The 20,073-nt window shown below is 39.2% G+C and overlaps 1 protein-coding gene across 2 annotated transcripts in view; it reads left to right on the top strand.

Moving 5' to 3' along the window:
• Positions 1-20,073, top strand: part of LOC126161452 (calpain-5-like) — a 323,178-nt gene that overhangs the window by 192,054 nt on the left and 111,051 nt on the right. The gene's annotated exons all lie outside the window — the stretch shown is intronic.

Below are 20,073 nucleotides of genomic sequence, written 5' to 3'. Positions count from 1 at the left end.
GGAATGATGACAAGCTTGGATCAGTTAACGTGTTATGTTGCAGAAGGACATGACTTTCTGGAACCATCACTGCTGAAGAGTCATGAGCATACCACTAGATGCCCAAAACCAAGCATGGCTCAATGGAGTGGAAACTTACTGGTTCCCCAGTATGAAAAAAAAATTCAAAGTGGGTCACTCTGCTAGAATAGTGCTTGTGACAGTGTTTTGGGATATGCGCAGTGTGGTATTGGTGGAGTTTGTTGAACACAGCACCACTGTGAATGCTGCAGCCCACATTAAAACTTTAGTTGAGCTGCGTTGTGCCCTTCATGACAAACGCAACAACATTGATGCAGATGGTGTCAAACTTCTTCATGACAATGCTCACCCCCGTATTGCTGCTCCTGTTCATGAGAAAATTCCCAAAATTGAGTGGAATGTGCTCCAGCATCCACCATACAATCTGGACCTTGCACCACTGGACTTTCATCTGTTTGGTCCCGTAAAGAAATTCCTGGCCAGCCAACACTTTGCGACACATGTGGAAATGAAATCAGCAGTCGGCAGATGGCTGTACTCCGATCAAACAGACTTCTGTGAACAGGTCATATTTAAACTTGTTCCATGATGGGAGAAATGTGTTGAGATCATAGGTGGCTATGTGGAAAAGTGGGTAAAATATGTAAGTTCGTTTGTGATTTTTGTTTTTGTTTTGTTGTCTATTAAATATTTTGGTAATAAAATTATTGTGCATTACCTTCTTATCTTCCTCATATAACTGGAAGTGCATGCCACGATTAGTTCCTTTCTGAAATTCTGTGCCATTTAAAGCACTTAGTCCATGGTTACATGAGTTTGAAAATATTTTGTGTATGCTGTATTGGAGATGTGCTGAGAATCTAACAACTCTCAAATTCTCCTTCACGATAACAGATGTATGCTTCTCGTAGCATTTGAACCACAACTAAAATAAACAAATCAGAAACAACTATATTTGTACTGGAAGAATAATTCACAAATATTTCTGAATCACATTTGCCATTTTATTCACAGTTGACAATTGTGGTAGCTGTGGCAACACATTTTATTTGGTTTATCCATATTATAGTGGACCTTGTTGAGGTCTGCAAAGATGATGCAAAATTACACATGTAAATTGCTTCACTCTTTCATTGCCAAAACTGGTTGATGTAATGAATATTGGCAGAATCCTGTCATTTTCAGGTGCCCAAATGTTGATAATGCATTTTGCTTGTAGCTACACATCTCTCTGAAATGTACTAGGTTGGTTAGATGGTTAAGTATTATCATTTGTATGCTAAAAGCACAGTATAGAATCTGGTTCTAGCAAACATAAAACAAAGAAAAACAAAGACAAGAATATTTGTTTCCAACTTTTTTCATCAAGTTTACAATGGTGGTGTGTGACCTTGCTGTTCGGTCCACTCCCCCAAATCAACCAGTCTGAAATAAAATGTTCCCTCCAATCATATAGACAACAGCATTTTCCCATATGATATAATTAGCACAGAGAGCAAAAACATCACTTTTCAAATAAGTGAAACATGACCTCAGTGGGATGCATGAAAAAAAATGTAACAATTGAAAAGACAAATCTTTTTTAATTGTGCATTATTAGTTGTGAGATTTATCAGCTAATGTTTGAAACAGCGAAAGTTTCGTGCTGAATCAAAAGTTTTTAGTCATAAAAGAAAGTTTCTTAGTAACTGTCTCTTGATATATGTGAGTGCAAATAGCTTAAAATGTTACTCAGCTTATTGGCAAAAGATGTGATTAATTTTTCTGCTCTTTTAATACTAAAGATGAGATTTGTGTCATTTGCTACATAAGCCTTCATCAGGCAGCAATCTCAACAGCTTGCATCTGCTACACTAACTGAAACAAAGTTATGCTAGATCAAACAGTGGAAACTCCAGGTTGGAATATCAACAATGTAAAGAAAAGATAGAGTGCTACTTACTGTAAAGATGACACATTAAATTGCAGACAGACATAGTTAAAAGACATTTACACATTAGCTTTCAGTCACAGCCTTCGTCAAAAACCCTTCATCAAAAAAAGAAAGAAACGCACACACACACACACACACACACACACACACACACACACACACACGCACACATCACACACATGCGACTGGCATGCGTTCTGGTCTGAGCTGCCAGAGATGGTGGTCATGCGTGCGTGTTGTGTGCTTGCATATGTGAGTGAATGTGTGTACATGTTTCTCTTTCTTTTTCTGACAAAGGTTGTGGCTAAAAGCTACTGCATTAGTGTCTTTTAATTGTACGTGTCTGCAACTTAACGTGTCATTGTACGATAAGTATCAATCTGTGTTTCCCTTACATTGTTAAAATTATGCTATAAGTAGATACTCGTGCTATAAGTTTCTTTATCTGGCACTTATTGTGTTTATTAATGTCTTTCAAGAAATTATTGTCAAGAAGTTGATGAAAGATTCCTCAAAGACAGAGGATGAAGAGTTTTTAACACAAACTTTTATTCATAATGATTTCCGTATTCAGCAGAGCATACATTTTATTACATGTTAAGACATACTATGCTCAGTTTATTTTCTGTAAGTCACACAGGTTTTTATTACATTAAAAAGTTCCAGCAGATAGTACAAAGTTCTTTCTTTTAACTGTAATAGTGCTTTTCACTGACTCTTATATGTCTGTAAATATGCCATTGCTTTCTGGGGTTTATCAACAGGTTGCCTCTGTAGATGTGTGATATTTAATTATACATTAATCACAGTTTTTAACCCATGAACTTCATTTTTCAGTTATACTTTCACATACAAAACCATTTACAAAAAATTATCACTGTTATTAAAACTACACAAAGCAAACATTTTTAATATAGTTTTGGCATTTGTCTTGATGCCAATTTGTATTACTCACATATTTACCAGTTTGTGACTGCTATTCATAACCCAAAAAATTAAAAAGAAGTACCAGATTATACTTTCAAATGATATTGCACCTCACTGATTCTCTTTTTCTAGAAATTATTGTCTTAGTTCTTTTGTCATCTAATGGGATTTCTGCTGTTTGTATTCTTTTCTGTTAGTTACTTTCTTCTTGCTTATTACTATGCCTGGACACCTCTGCAGTTACTTTAAAATAAAATTATATTGCTGTTCTTTTTAATATTGCATTAGATATGAAATATTTGGTCAGTAGTTATTATATGCACATACCACATGCTATTCAGTGAAGTCACTGAAATCACAGTACATTACAATTTCATAACTTAATTTTACTATAGAAAGGTGAAAGAAGAGAGTTTTTGGCAGAATTTGAGCATTAGGCTAAAATAAAATTTTGCAGGAATGTTCTGAAAGAATTTGAATACTTTAGGAGTAAAGGAGACCACGGACCATTAAGCAGAAGCATTGTCAGTGGGCACACACAAAAAAGAAAGAAAATTTCCTAGCTTTTTTAGGCTAGAGTCCAATACACACAGAACATCCGAACCACATCCTTTGTTAGGAGTATGATTATCTCTCACCATGCCCTGAAATAAATGGACATCCCACCCAAGATTCTTCACACACTTCCTAAAATGGTGGTCCATCACCCACCCAACCTACACAACACCCTAACCCATCCATATGCCATCCCACTCCCAACCTCTTGCACTGTGGAAGATTAAGGTTCAAGATCTGCCGAATCCACCCATCCAGCACTTCCCACTTTAGTCCTGTCACAGGCTCATCCTTCCCCATCAATGCTCAGGCCATCTTTGAAAGCATCTATGTCATATACTAACTCAAATGCAAACACTGCACACTTTTTTATGTTGGTATAATTGCCAAGCAGGTGTCCACCAGGATGAATGCCCACCACCAAACTTTTTCCAAGAACACAGTTGACCATGCAGTGGCACAACACAGCTAAACACAACTATGCTCAGTTTCAGTGGCTACCTCTCAGCCCAGGTCATCTGGATCCTCCCCTCCATCACCAGCTTCTTTGAACTATGCAGATGGGAGTTACCCTTACAACACTCCTTCACTACCGTAATTGTTCTGGCCTCAATCTCCAGTAACCCACTGTCTCCACATCCTCCACCCAACAGTGTCCCCATCCTCCATCCTGTCACCATCTCCCAATTCACATCCCCATGTCACCTTCAGCGTGTGCAACTCTTCACCGGCTTCAACAACCGTGCATCACACATCGTACTCTTGCACCTGCTGACCTCCCTCAAGGATTCCTAGCCAGCATTCTGGCTGACTCCCTCCCAGCAACCAGCCATCCACCCACAACCCTCCCCCCTGCCTGCTGCCTCACTCTCCCTCTCCCTCTACCCACCCTATCCAACACAACCCCCACATCATCCTAGTCCACCTGCCAAAAACAGCACATGCAGTGTGCATCCAGCCAGTGCGATGTCGTGTGTGTGTGTGTGTGTGTGTGTGTGTGTGTGTGTGTGTGTGTGGGTGGGGGTAATTGTGCATGTTGATGGCTCCATGTTTCTGCTTTTTGATGAGTGGTCTCCTTTACTCCTAAAATACTTAGGTTTAAATAAAAAAAGTTCATCAAGGTGTTTATCAAATTTTCCTTACACAAAAAAATAATGAGCTTTAATTAGGTTAACACACCTGGTGTGCAAGATACATAGACAGGCGAAATACCTGCAGACTTCAAGGTCAATGTAATAATTCTAGTTCCAAAAAAAGCAAGTGCTGCTGACAGATGTGAATACGAGTATTACTGAACTATCAATTTAATAAGTAATGGTTGCAAAATACTGACACAAATTAGTTACAAGAGAATGGTAAAATTTATAGAAACCACCTTCAGGGAAGATTAGTTTGGGTTCTGGAGAAATGTAGGAACATGCCTGGCATTATTGTCCACATAATTTATCTTAGAAGATAAGTTAAATAAAGGCAGACTGACGTCCATAGCATTTGTAGATGTGGAGAAACATTCTGAAGGCAGCATTGAAATTCTGAAGGTAGCAGAGATAAAATACAGAGAGCAAAAGGTTATTTAAACTTGTATAGAAATCCCGACTGCAGTTATAAGACTCGAAGGATATGAAAGGAAAACAGTGGCTGAGCAGAGAGTGAGCTGCAGCATGAGGCTATCCTCCATGTTAGTCCATCTGTACATTGAGCAAGGAGAAATTTTTGGAGTAAATTTAAATTTGGAGAGAAGAAATAAAAAAGAGACAGCCAGTGACTTGGGAAAACAACTGAATGGAATGGATAGTGTTTTAAAAAAGAGATTATAAGATGAACATCAACAAAAGAAAACAAGTATAATTGAATTTAGTGAAAGCAAATCAGGTGATGCTGGAGAAATTAGATTAGGAAGTGAGACACAAAATGTAGTAGATGAGATTTGGTATTTGGGGAGCAAAATAACCAGTTGTGGCTGAAGTAGAGGGTATATAAAGTGCACACTGGCCATAGCGTGAAAGGTATTTCTGAAAAAGAAGAATTTGTAAACTTGTAACATAAATTTAAGTATTAGGAAGTATTTTCTAAAGGTATTTGTTTGGATTGAACCCTTGTACAGAGGAGAAATGTAGACAATAAACAGTTCATACAAGAAGAGTATAAACGTGTTTGAAATGTGATGCTACAGAGGAATACTGAATATTAGATGGGTAGATCAAGTAGCTAATGAGGAGATAATGAATCAAGTTGAAGAAAAAAGAAATTTATGGCACAACTTATCTAAAAGAAGGGATCATTTGATAGGATGCATCCTCAAGTATGACGAGATTACTGATCTGTAGGGGAGAGAAGTGTACGGAGTAAAACTGCAGGGGAAGACTGAGGGATGAATACAGTAACGTCAGATCACCGAAGTTAAGCACTGTCGGGTTGGGCTAGCACTTGAATGGGTGACCATCCAGTCTGCCAAGCACTGTTGGCAAGCGGGGTGCACTCAGCCCTTGAGAGGCAAACTGAGGGGCGACTTGATTGATGAGAAGTAGCGGCTCCGGTCTTGGAAACTGACATACAGTTGGGAGAGCGGCGTGCTGGACATGCCCCTCCATATCTGCATCAAGTGACGCCTATGGGCTGAGGGTGACAAGGAGGCCAGTCAGTACCATTGGACCTTCATGTCCTGTTCGAGAGGAGTATAGTTTAGTTTAGTTTATTTGTAAATAAAGAGGGTTAGACAGGGTAGAGTAGCATAGTGAGCTGCATCAAACCATTCTTTAGACTAAAGACAACAACAACAACAGATCCCTTATTTTATCAGCCATTATGTGATTACTGAGAGCATTCTGTAAAAGCTCAACAAAGATTTCAGAATTAATATTATTGTTCTGTATACATTACAACCTGCTGAATGCTTCATACCACAGTGGTGGTTTGCATCTCAATTGTCTTAAATTCAACTGTTTTTTTGTAGATGACTGTGGTGATTAGATGTAGAATATAGTGTTGACTTTGTGTTATTATGAAGTTTTGCAAATGAGAACCTTCCTTTTTTAAATGATCACATGAAACTTCTCAGAGAGTTTGGATACTGTCTTCCAGTCAGATTTCTTGCTGTAGATGAAATGTCAATTGTCATTTTCCTTGAGATGAAAAGCTTCTGTCCACAAATCATCATGGTTTTAGAAAGCATCACTCATGCGACACTCAGGTTGCCCTTTTCTCACATGATCTAGGCAGAGTCCATATTTCTAGATTTCTGAAATGAATTTGACAGGGTGTTCTACTGTGAACTGTTAATGAAGTTATGAGCATATGGAGTAGGTACCCAGATGTGTGAGTGGCTTGAGGGCTCATTAAGAAACAGAACCCAGTACAGTGTGCTGAATGGCAAGTGTTAATCAGAGGCAAGGTTATTTTCTACATCTGGTGGACCTAGTGAGCAGCCACATGCAGCTGTTTGCTGTGGAGTATGGGAAGGTGTCATCATTGAGTGACTGTAGGAGGATACACGGTGACTTAGATGAAATTTGTTGTTGATGAGATGAATGGTGGCTAGTTGTAAAAGTATAAAAAAATGTAAGTTAATGCAGATGAGCAGTAAATACAAACCCATAATGTTTGAATATAGCATTAGTGTGTGCTGCTTGACAGAGTAACATTGATTAAATATCTAGGGGTAATGTTGCAAAGTGATATGAAACAGAATAAGCATATAAGGATTGTAGTAGGTACGGTGAATGGTCGTCATTTGGATTATTGGGAGAATTTTAGGAAAGTGGGATTCATCTGTAAAGGAGACTGCATATAGAGAAATAGTGTGACACATTCTTGAGTGCTGCTCAAGTATTTGCGATCTGCAGCAGGTCGGATTAAAAGATGACATCCAAGCAATTCAGAGGTTCAGACACCACACGAGAAATACAGAAATACATCAATGCTTCAGGAACTGAAATGGGAAACCTTGGATGTGAGGCAAAGTTCTTTTCAAGGAACACAATTGAGACAATTTGAGGAACTGACATTTGAAGTTGACTGCAGAACAATTCTATTTCCGCCAATGTACATTTCGTGAAAGGACCACAAAAGATAAGGTAAAAGAACTTACGGCTTGTAAGAGACATTAAGGCAGTTAGTGGCTTGCAAGGTATGTACGTAGATGTAAATGTAGATGTAGAAGTAGGTGTAGATTTCAACTGTCAGTAGTGTAGGGTGAATAATATTTCATTCACCTTGATTATTTTTCACTGCTTCAATTTTGTCATCATGGAATTATTTGACTTTATAGGATTATTACAATGAAATGAATACACCTAGCTGCATACAGGCATTGATATAAGTCAACGCAGACAGTTGAAAACGTGTGCCCCGACCAGGACTCAAACCCGGGATCTCCTGCTTACATGGCAGACACTCTATCCATCTGAGCCACCGAGGACACAGAGGATAATGCGACTGCAAGGACATATCTCTGACACGCCTCTCATGTGACCCCCATTCCCAACTCATTGTACCGCACTATATTCATAGTGTTCCTGCCCATTATACTCATTACTCGCGGCTTTTTGCAGATTCCTGTAAGAGTTCGGGCACTATTTGTGCATCCACACAGAAGAAGTTGGTCAAATGGCTGGTGAGCCTTAACTATATATATATGAAGATGAGATGCCAGAGATAAGTCCGTGCCGTTGCACTATCCTCTGTGTCCTTGGTGGTTCATATGGATAGTGTGTTTGCCATGTAAGCAGGAGATCCCGGGTTTGAGTCCCGGTCGGGGCACACATTTTCAACTGTCCCCATAGACTTATATCAACGCCTATATGCAACTAGGGGTATTCATTTCATTGTAATTTCATTCTAATGAGCTGCATGGTCATCAATGGTATATCTGTTCCTTTGGACATGTCCGAAATAACAGATACCATCTTCATATATATTCATAGGATTATGTATGTTTTGTGGCATTCTAGTTCTTATAATGGTTACAAGTGATCTGACAGGCCTTACGGTGATTTCTAATATGAGTATCACCTTTGTAGTAGCAGGACTGAAATTCTAGTTCTGCATTCTAGTTCTTATAATGTTTACAAGTGATCTGACAGGCCTTACAGTGATTTCTAATATGAGTATCACCTTTATAGTAGCAGGAGTGAAATAACTGGTGTTGCAGATTGCTCAGGAAAGGTCTGACACAGACAGGAACCGTAGGGTGAAGAATATGTTAGAATGTTGTTGAGTTTGAGTGGGTAATAGAAGGTTGGTTGTTTGTGATGTCATGTTACTGTTTATTGAGAAGACTTTATTTTTTTGTATAGCTTGAGATGGTACTGTTCCTGATCCTAACTGAGTCATATGGTTGACATTTAGTAGAATTCTCCATGAGGTGGTAGAAATACACCAGTAAGAAGATGGAAATGACGAAATAGAAACACAATTTATTGACAAGCACAGTACAAGAAACACTGTGTCTTTTGTGAAGTCACAGGTACTGCAGTCCTCGCTTGCTACCATTGGTCATAGGTCACTGCCTCCCTTCCTAGTGCAGAGCACTGAAGGGATAACGTTTGTGGGGATGACAACTGATGAGACGTATGGCGTGGACATGGCTGGATTTCAGGGTTCAGAGGTGCAGTTGCATGTGACCAACTATACCTTGACTGGCATGGGTACGAGTCATGGTTGGAGCGTTTCTCAGTGGTAGTTGATGTAATTGCATATGATGGACTGTGCTATAACTGGTGCTGGTGTGGGGCACAGATTTGGACCTTTTTTTAGTGGTAGGTTTGTAGGTGGGTATGATGCTTATGCCCAACAGATGTTATGGTTGCTAGTGTTGAGTGGGTCTGAAGAATGAAGCAGAGCCAGTGCACAGGTTGAAGCAGACTGTATAGTACTAATCTTCGAGCTGTGTGGAAGTGATGATGAGGTGCAGTCAGATGGCATGGGGTGTATTTGGGTGTGTCTGTGCAATGGTCAATGCCATGTATGAACAAAGTACACTGCAGCTGTTCCTGTGCTAATATAATGGTGGTCAAAGTGTCATTGATACATTGAAATAGGGAAGCATTTTCTGCACAGAACGCATTGTTACTGGCACAGCAGTTGTCATAATGTTGATGGTTTATGAGAAGTTCCTGTGCCATTGTGTCAGACTCATTGGAAATGGTGAGAAAATTGATGCTCAACACACATTCAGTGACATCAGTGATGTAGAATGTCCATGTGAGTTGGTGTTTATTTGAGAGGTGTAAATTACATGCCATGGATCCTTGCACTCTGATCATGGGGTTCTTGGCTGCATGCAGTTGGAGTGATAGTGTGATGTTTGTCGAAGTGTCATTTTGTGGTATGGTGCTGATATTGGAACAATGTTGATGAGAAAGTATTCAGTAAAGTTGAGATCAAGGATGTATAACATGCCTCCTCAATGAGTGTGCAAGAAGGTGCATGTTTGTAACACATTTAGTGGTTGGTGACGACTTGATGTAGTTGTGTGAGCTGGTGCACCTAAAATGGCTCGTGCTTGCAGTTTGGGAGATAGCACAAGACGCAGTGTTTGAATGTGGCATGCTGAACTGGTGTGATACCAGCAGGCTAGTAATCTTGAATCAGCTGCCACAGTCTTTGTTGTGTTGTTCAATGCTCGGTTGGTGCCATGTGCAATCTGCCGCTGTGCAGTGGCAGTGATGTCACTGTTGGTGGAATTTGGCTGCACTCAATTCTGTCTGTCCATGTGGGTGGGGTTGCCAATTTATATAGTGTTGTGCGGATTCTGTGGCTTCATGGTTGATACTGTGCTTGTGATATAATAGCATAAACAACCTATTGGCAGTGGCCAAGTGTTGCTCCAGCTGTTCTGTTTCATGTAGTGTCAGTGGTAGTTGTAACTGCTCCAGTAGTTTGACAATCCAGAGCATCCACAAAGTGGCAGTAGTCATGAGATTTGTGTCAACAGTGGGGTGTAGACAGTGCCAAAGTTGCAACAGCATCTTTTCTTTGAGTTGTTCACCTTGCAGGGCTTGTTGTAATTGTGCCTCCTGTGTTTTTTATAGTCTTTGCAACAGCACTGTCATAGATGTGTTGTATTTATTTTTGGCAGGTGATGACAAGATGACATCACTGATTAAGTCAGTATGTTCCTCAAGTTTACTGATGAGCCTGATGTATTTGATGTTGTCATAGACAATATTTAGTGAACTGAATATATGCTCAGCAGTGGCAAACTGTAGTGCCGGCTGTTCTGTTCTTAGTGGTGATACTCTCAGTTGAGACAAAAGTTTGTGCAAATGTAAACGTCCAAATGGCGGTGCGATCATAGTTGGCCAGTTCAGTGTTGAAAACACAGGAGGTAATGAATGCAGAATCCAGTGCATCGGCACGCCTTACAGTTTGTGTCGGCAGATGTGAGACAGGCAGGAGTTCAGACACTTTACATTAAACGGAGCAGAAGGTGTGGACTATTTGCAAAATATATCACAGTTAGTGGTGAATTCCACTTGATGGGTCAGTACACACTGATGTGGATAGTAACTGAATGCAGAATGTGCAAATGTTCGAGCAAAGCTCACACCGCAGTAGGTAAGACAGTTTCATGAAATAGTTCACTGTTAGACACAGTTGGCACATGGTGATTTGCAGCACTGGCTTATGAATTCACTGAGTCATCTTGTTCAAAGTCTAGCAATAGTTTGTCTGTTGTTGGCCATTGTCATGGCATGGTGATTGCTGCAGTGCTGGGTGCATTATTTAACATTGTGGTGCAGTAGTTACACTGTTGGTGCACTTCGCAAAAGAGATGGCTGCATTCTTAATGCATGGTAGGCCATTCATAATGAAAATTCATGTGTTGTGGTTGTACTTTCCTAGAATTCACTGTAAGGAAAATACCAATAACGAGATGGGGAAAAATGACATAGAAACACAGCTTATTGACAAGCACAATACAAGATGTATGTCCATTCAAAGACATAGCTCTGAACACACTGCCGCCTTTGATCAAGTCACAGATTTGCAGTCCTTGATAGCATTGGTCGTAGGTATCAATATCCCCACATACGTTTACCATTCCATGTTGAAGTACTTGGTAATCTGGGAAGTTCATTTGAGGCATTTGACAGAGGAATTCTGGGAGTGAGAACTGTAAGAAATGGCTCTGTACATGGACAAAGTCATTAAGATAACTCTGAAGTTTATAGACAGTGATAAGGTTGTTAGCATAACTGTTAAAACTTAGCATAACAACAGATCTGCTACACAGCCCTAGATTATGAAATAAGTAGTACTTTACACTGAACAAATGGCAGCTGCTGGTATGAAGGTGCTACTGATAATTTCTTCATTTTGTGAGAACTGGAGTGTTGGTCTGTGCAGAAAGGGAAGTGGTTCACAATATTCATGAAGATAATTCTGCAGCTAAAAAAGGTTTTAGCAGATATGATGATAGAGGTAGCGAAGGATATCTGTTTCATCATGTCCAGACTATAAAGCTGACATAATTGGATTTATCATCATCATCATAATCATCATCATCATCATCATCATCATCATTGGCTGTTACCCTTAATTGTCTGGAAGTCAAGTCCTCAAGCATGAAGTAATTGTTAGTAAGATTGATATCTACAAGGGATGTAAGGAGGTTTCCAAGTTAATTATAGGGAAGTTAATTCTCAGCACTGACAAGACTTTTTACATGCCAATGTTGATACAGAAGGAGCTGTTTTTTACTTTTAAGACAGTGAGGCATGATGATGAGGTATGCCCAAAAATAAAATGTTGTAGAAATAGGATGGGAACACCTCACATAATAACATTGAAATGATGATCCAGTGGTGTTGATATACAGTATACCCACTGATAAGTTTCAAACTTTCTGCACTGGTAATGTCAAAGATGGTTTGGGGTATATGTTTTGGGGAACAGTGAGAAGGTGATAGGATTATAGCAATAGAGACTAGAAGTTGTAATCCACAACAGTAGAAGAAATGATCATTCATACAAGCTGAGACAGCTAACAGCTCCATTCTACAGCTAAACAGAAATTAATGTGGTGTGCTTAGGGATTTCCTGTCCAAAAAATAAATGGTCATCAGCTTTCTGGTCCCTTTGAACAGTTGACAGGATCCACACTTGTCATCTCATTCTTTTGAATTCTCTGTCCTGGTTTTGCAGAATGTTGAATAGCTTCTCAAAGTGGGCTTCCATTTTCTCAAAGCAGTACCGCATATTTGTGTGTGATGTTGCATTAAATGTTCTTTCAACCCAGAGAACCGTAATATTTAAGTCTGCAACTTTACATCTAGGAAGATCTTTTAATTGTTTTACTTTTATACTTATAATCCACACTGAAAAACATGGCAGCAAGTAATAGTGTAACACTTCTTAGCTTGTGCAACAACCCTTCTTTAAATTATGAAAAGGTTAGAAAGTGCTAAAAAGTAATGCAAAAGTTGGATCAGGTGTAGGGAATGCAATAATTTGTTATACTTTTGATATGCTAAAATTGATTAATCAGTGAAAGAAAACAATGAATTTATGACAAGCTGGCAATGTAATCAAGGATGCCTTACAAACTCAGCTAAAATAAGAAAAACAACAAAATGTGACTGTGAGTGCAAATTATCAGCAGTAGTTGAACGTTTAATAAGTGAAATTCAGTGGCTAAAGGCTGAGGTTACTTTACTAAATAAAAAGGTGAACAGAATTGTTCAACAGTGCATGCTGAATGATTATAGGCCTAAATCAAAAACCAAGGAAAGGTTTCCATCCATTGTTACTCAAAATAGCTACCAGATCTGGAAAAACTAGTGGAATATGCATTGTTTACATCTCTGGGAACTAAAAGAAAACATTCGAAAGAAAAGAAAAAAAAACTAGTGATAAGTTCCAAAAACACCAGGTCCTAACGTCATGTGCTAACCTAGTAAGTGAAAGTATGTAAACATGGTGAAATCAGTGAAACTATATGCAAGAAACTGTCCCAAAAGAAAAATAAAAGAATCAAAGAGAACTAGAAATTCAAGAAGGGCCAGATTCTAATATATGGAGATAGTCATGGTTGCAGAGTGGCACAAAAGATTGCTAATAGCTATACAGCTGTGGCTCACATTCAACTTGAAGCACCTCTTTTTGCTGTGGTGAAGCTGTGCATGTAAGTTAGTGAATCCTTCTCATTAGTGGATAGCATCATTATAATTATATTCAGTAGTTAATTGTCACTAAAATAATTGTCATTAACATTCAATAGAGACATGGTCTAATGGAACAATGTTGTGAAACTGGAAATGCATTAAACAAATTATAGGCTTAAAATAACATGTAATCAATTTCACAATATGTGTCAGTAAATGCCAGTCATCTAGAAAGGAACCTGTACATGACTTATGGTATGCACATAAATGAGAGGTTAACAAGAATATCAGTAAATTAATTATCATGGAAACTAGATTAAATTTTCTGTGATATGCTGTAAATAAGTGGAATGGTATAACCATGTCATACAGGATCTGCTACACAAAAAGCCACTGCAGGAAAGCCAATGACATTTGTAAAGCCCTAAATCGCCCTTAATCATCCAGCTGGAGTAAAGAAGAATTTTTGTTGTCTCAAAAAGAAGAACAATGATCTGGATTTCATTAAAAGGATTGATAGATCTGACTTGTTATCTGTAGCTAAACTCAGTACACTGAAAGCCTAACTAGCATTAGTCAGCCACTCTCAGCAAAATTTTACTTGGACTTAGTAAGATAGAAGACTAGGGCTGGCGTAGCAATCTTCACTGTAAAAGAAAGTAATTTCAATGTTATTGATGTAAGTACCTCCTGGTTAGAAGGAGTGTCATAATTTGCTGCAACAAATCTAAAATGGGTAAGAGGAAGCATAGCAATTAGCAGTGTATACAGGAATGTGGATAAGCTATTACAAACAGCATACTGAATGCGTTACTGTAACCAACATAGATATAAATCTCATGGCTACCACAGTAGTACAAGTTTATATGCTGACTAGCTTGGCAAATGATGAAGAGATTGAAGAAATGTATGATATGATAAAAGAAATTATTCAGATAGTTAAGGGAGATGAAAATTTAATAGTCATGGGGGACTGGAATTCGACTTTAGGAAAAGGAAGAGATGGAAAAGTAGAAGTGAATATGGACTGTGGGTAAGGAATGAAAGAGGAATCTGCCTGGTAGAATTTTGCACAGAGCATAACTTAATCAGGTTCGCTGAAGAGCTTCTGTGAAGTTTGGAAGGTAGGAGACGATATACAGGCAGATTTGAAGCTGTGAGGATGGGGCATGAGTCGTGCTTGGGTAGTTCAGATGGCAGAGCACTTGCCCGTGAGAGGCAAAGGTTCCGAGTTCAAGGCTCAGTCTGCCATACAGTTTTAATCGGCCAGGAAGTTTCATATCAGTGCACACTCTGCTGCAGAGTGAAAATCTCATTCTGGAAACTTAATCATAGCTAACACCTGGTTTGAGAATCATTAAAGAAGGTTGTATACATGGAAGAGGCTTGGAGACACAGGAAGGTTCCAGATAGATTATATAATGGTATGACAGAGGTTTATGAACCAAATTTTAAATTGTAAGACATTTCTTGGGGCAAATGTGGACTCTGACCACAGTTTGTTGGTTATGAACTGTAGACTAAAACTGAAGAAACTGCTAAAAGGTAGGAATTTTAGGAAACGGGGTCTGAATAAACTGAAAGAACCAGAGGCTGTAGAGAGTTTGAGAGAGAGCATTAGGGAACAGTTGACAATAACAGAGGAAAGAGATACAGTAGAAGAAGAATGGGTAGCTTTGAGAGATGAAATAGTGAAGGCAGCAGAGGATCAAATAGGTAGAAAGATAAGAGATACTAGAAATCCATGGGTAACAGAAGAGATATTTAATTTAATTGATGGAAGGAGGAAATATAAAAATGCAGTAAATGAAGAAGGCGAAAAGGAATACAAACATCTCAAAAATGCGATCGACAGGAACTACAAAATGGCTAAGCAGAGCTGGCTAGAGGACAAATGGATGGATGTAGAAGCATTTATCACTAGGTGTAAGATAGATACTGCCTACAGGAAAATTAAAGAGACCTTTGGAGAAAAGAGAACCACCTGTATGAATATCAAAAGCTCAGATGGAAAACCAGTCCTAAACAAAGAAGGGAAAGCAGAAAGGTGGAAGGAGTGTATAGAGGGTCTATACAAGGGCGATGTACTTGAGGGCAATACTATGGAAATTTCGTTTCTAGCATTTGTAGACTTAGCGAAAGCTTTTGACAATGTTGTATGGAATACTCCCTTTCAAATTCTGAAGATGGCATTGGTAAAATACTGGGAGCAAAAGGCTGAATAAAATTTGTTCCGAAATCAGATGGAGTTATAAGAGTCGAGGGGCATGAAAGGGAAGCAGGGAGTAAGACAGGGTTGTAGTGTATCACTGATGTTATTTAATCTGTGTATTTAGCAAGCAGTAAAGGAAACAAAAGAAAAATTTGGAGAAGGAATTAAAATCCATGGAGAAGAAATAAAAACTTTGAGGTTTGCTGACAACATTGTAATTTTGTCAGAGACAGCAAGGGACCTGGAGGAGCAGCTGAACGGAATGGACAGTGTCTTGAAAGAAGGATATAAGATGAACATCAACAAAAGCAAGACGAGGATAATGGAATGTAGTCGAATTAAGTTGGGTGATGCTGAGGGAATTAGATTAGGAAATGAGACTCTTAAAGTAGTAAAGGAGTTTTGCTATTTGGGGAGCAAAATAACTGATGATGGTTGAAGTAGAAAAGATATAAAATGCAGACTGGAAATGGCAAGGAAACGTTTCTGAAGAAGAGAAATTTGTTAACATCGAGTATTGATTTAAGTGTCAGGAAGTCTTTTCTGATAGTATTTGTATGGAGTGCAGCCTCGTACGGAAGTGAAACATGGACGAGAACTACTTTAGACAAGAAGAGACAAGAAGCTTTTGAAATGTGGTGCTACAGAAGAATACTGAAGATTAGATGGGTAGATCACGTAACTAATGACTGTCCACAGAACAGAATTGGGGAGAAGAGGATTTCGTGGCACAACTGGACTAGAAGAAGGGATTGGTTGGTAAGACACATTCTGAGGCATCAAGGGATCACCAATTTAGTATTGGAGTGAAGTGTGGAGGGTAAAAATCATAAAGGGAGACCAAGATATGAATACACTAAGTAGATTCAGAAGGATGTAGGTTGCAGTAGTTACTCAAAGATGAAGAGGCTTGCACAGGATACAGTAGCATGGAGAGCTGCATCAAACCAGTATCTGGACTGAAGCCCACAACAACAACAACAACAAACAAGCCATCTGTGGCAAATATGGATGTATTTTTCAAAAATCTATCTGACTTATGAGGGCTGAAAGGAAGGGGAAACTACGGCCGTAATTTTTCCCGAGGGCATGCAGCTTTACTGTATGATTAAATGATGATGGCGTCCTCTTGGGTAAAATATTCCGGAGGTAAAATAGTCCCCCATTCGGATCTCCGGGCGGGGACTACTCAAGGGGATGTCATTATCAGGAGAAAGAAAACTGGCATTCTACAGATCGGAGCGTGGAATGTCAGATCCCTTAATCGGGCAGGTAGGTTAGAAAATTTAAAACGGGAAATGGATAGGTTAAAGTTAGATATAGTGGGAATTAGTGAAGTTCGGTGGAAGGAGGAACAAGATTTTTGGTCAGGTGAATACAGGGTTATAAATACAAAATCAAATAGGGGTAATGCAGGAGTAGGTTTAATAATGAATAGGAAAATAGGAATGCGGGTAAGCTACTACAAACAGCATAGTGAACGCATTATTGGTGGCCAAGATAGATACGAAGCCCACACCTACTACAGTAGTACAAGTTTATATGCCAACTAGCTCTGCAGATGACGAAGAAATTGAAGAAATGTATGATGAGATAAAAGAAATTATTCAGATAGTGAAGGGAGACGAAAATTTAATAGTCATGGGTGACTGGAATTCGAGTGTAGGAAAAGGGAGAGAAGAAAACGTAGCAGGTGAATATGGATTGGGGGTAAGAAATGAAAGAGGAAGCCGCCTGGTAGAATTTTGCACAGAGCATAACTTAATCATAGCTAACACTTGGTTTAAGAATCATGATAGAAGGTTGTATACATGGAAGAACCCTGGAGATACTAAAAGGTATCAGATAGATAATATAATGGTAAGACAGAGATTTAGGAACCAGGTTTTAAATTGTAAGACATTTCCAGGGGCAGATGTGGACTCTGACCACAATCTATTGGTTATGACCTGTAGATTAAAACTGAAGAAACTGCAAAAAGGTGGGAATTTAAGGAGATGGGACCTGGATAAACTGAAAGAACCAGAGGTTGTACAGAGTTTCAGGGAGAGCATAAGGGAACAATTGACAGGAATGGGGGAAAGAAATACAGTAGAAGAAGAATGGGCAGCTTTGAGGAGTGAAGTAGTGAAGGCAGCAGAGGATCAAGTAGGTAAAAAGACGAGGGCTAGTAGAAATCCTTGGGTAACAGAAGAAATATTGAATTTAATTGATGAAAGGAGAAAATATAAAAATGCAGTAAATGAAGCAGGCAAAAAGGAATACAAACGTCTCAAAAATGAGATCAACAGGAAGTGCAAAATGGCTAAGCAGGGATGGCTAGAGGACAAATGTAAGGATGTAAAGGCTTATCTCACTAGGGGTAAGATCGATACTGCCTACAGGAAAATTAAAGAGACCTTTGGAGATAAGAGAACCACTTGTATGAACATCAAGAGCTCAGATGGAAACCCAGTTCTAAGCAAAGAAGGGAAAGCAGAAAGGTGGAAGGAGTATATAGAGGGTCTATACAAGGGCGATGTACTTCAGGACAATATTATGGAAATGGAAGAGGATGTAGATGAAGATGAAATGGGAGATACAATACTGCGTGAAGAGTTTGACAGAGCACTGAAAGACCTGAGTCGAAACAAGGCCCCCGGAGTAGACAACATTCCATTGGAACTACTGATGGCCTTGGGAGAGCCAGTCCTGACAAAACTCTACCATCTGGTGAGCAAGATGTATGAAACAGGCGAAATACCCTCAGACTTCAAGAAGAATATAATAATTCCAATCCCAAAGAAAGCAGGTGTTGACAGATGTGAAAATTACCGAACAATCAGTTTAATAAGCCACAGCTGCAAAATACTAACACAAATTCTTTATAGACGAATGGAAAAACTAGTAGAAGCTGACCTCGGGGAAGATCAGTTTGGATTCCCTAGAAATACTGGAACACGTGAGGCAATACTGACCTTACGACTTATCTTAGAAGAAAGATTAAGGAAAGGAAAACCTACGTTTCTAGCATTTGTAGACTTAGAGAAAGCTTTTGACAATGTTGACTGGAATACTCTCTTTCAAATTCTAAAGGTGGCAGGGGTAAAATACAGGGAGCGAAAGGCTATTTACAATTTGTACAGAAACCAGATGGCAGTTATAAGAGTCGAGGGACATGAAAGGGAAGCAGTGGTTGGGAAGGGAGTAAGACAGGGTTGTAGCCTCTCCCCGATGTTATTCAATCTGTATATTGAGCAAGCAGTACAGGAAACAAAAGAGAAATTCGGAGAAGGTATTAAAATCCATGGAGAAGAAATAAAAACTTTGAGGTTCGCCGATGACATTGTAATTCTGTCAGAGACAGCAAAGGACTTGGAAGAGCAGTTGAATGGAATGGATGGTGTCTTGAAGGGAGGATATAAGATGAACATCAACAAAAGCAAAACAAGGATAATGGAATGTAGTCGAATTAAGTCGGGTGATGCTGCAGGAATTAGATTAGGAAATGAGACAGTTAAAGTAGTAAAGGAGTTTTGCTATTTGGGGAGCAAAATAACTGATGATGGTCGAAGTAGAGAAGATATAAAATGTAGACTGGCAATGGCAAGGAAAGCGTTTCTGAAGAAGAGAAATTTGTTAACATCGAGTATAGATTTAAGTGTCAGGAATTCATTTCTGAAAGTATTTGTATGGAGTGTAGCCTTGTATGGAAGTGAAACATGGACGGTAAATAGTTTGGACAAGAAGAGAATAGAAGCTTTCGAAATGTGGTGCTACAGGAGAATGCTGAAGATTAGATGGGTAGATCACATAACTAATGAGGAAGTATTGAATAGGATTGGGGAGAAGAGAAGTTTGTGGCACAACTTGACCAGAAGAAGGGATCGGTTGGTAGGACATGTTCTGAGGCATCAAGGGATCACCAATTTAGTATTTGAGGGCAGCGTGGAGGGTAAAAATCGTAGGGGGAGACCAAGAGATGAATACAGTAAGCAGATTCAGAAGGATGTAGGTTGCAGTAGGTACTGGGAGATGAAGAAACTTGCACAGGTTAGAGTAGCATGGAGAGCTGCATCAAACCAGTCTCAGGACTGAAGACCACAACAACAACAACAACAACAACAACATCTGACTTATTTGTGTATACACACAGGACATTTTCTGGGTTAAATTGTCAAGTAAATAATAACAGGGAATATGAATGTAGACGTATTAACCAATGATGCCAACTCCAAACATCTGACACCAGCCATTCATGAGCCAACTAGAGAAACTGACAACTGCAAAACAGGTCTGGATAACATGATAATAAACATGACCATCTTTCCTGCAGTAGA

The sequence above is a fragment of the Schistocerca cancellata genome, chromosome 2 (assembly GCF_023864275.1).
Source record: "Schistocerca cancellata isolate TAMUIC-IGC-003103 chromosome 2, iqSchCanc2.1, whole genome shotgun sequence".
Lineage (NCBI taxonomy): Eukaryota > Metazoa > Arthropoda > Insecta > Orthoptera > Acrididae > Schistocerca > Schistocerca cancellata.
The sequence above is the reverse complement of the archived record's forward strand: the minus strand, read 5'-3'. Positions and strand labels throughout refer to the sequence as shown.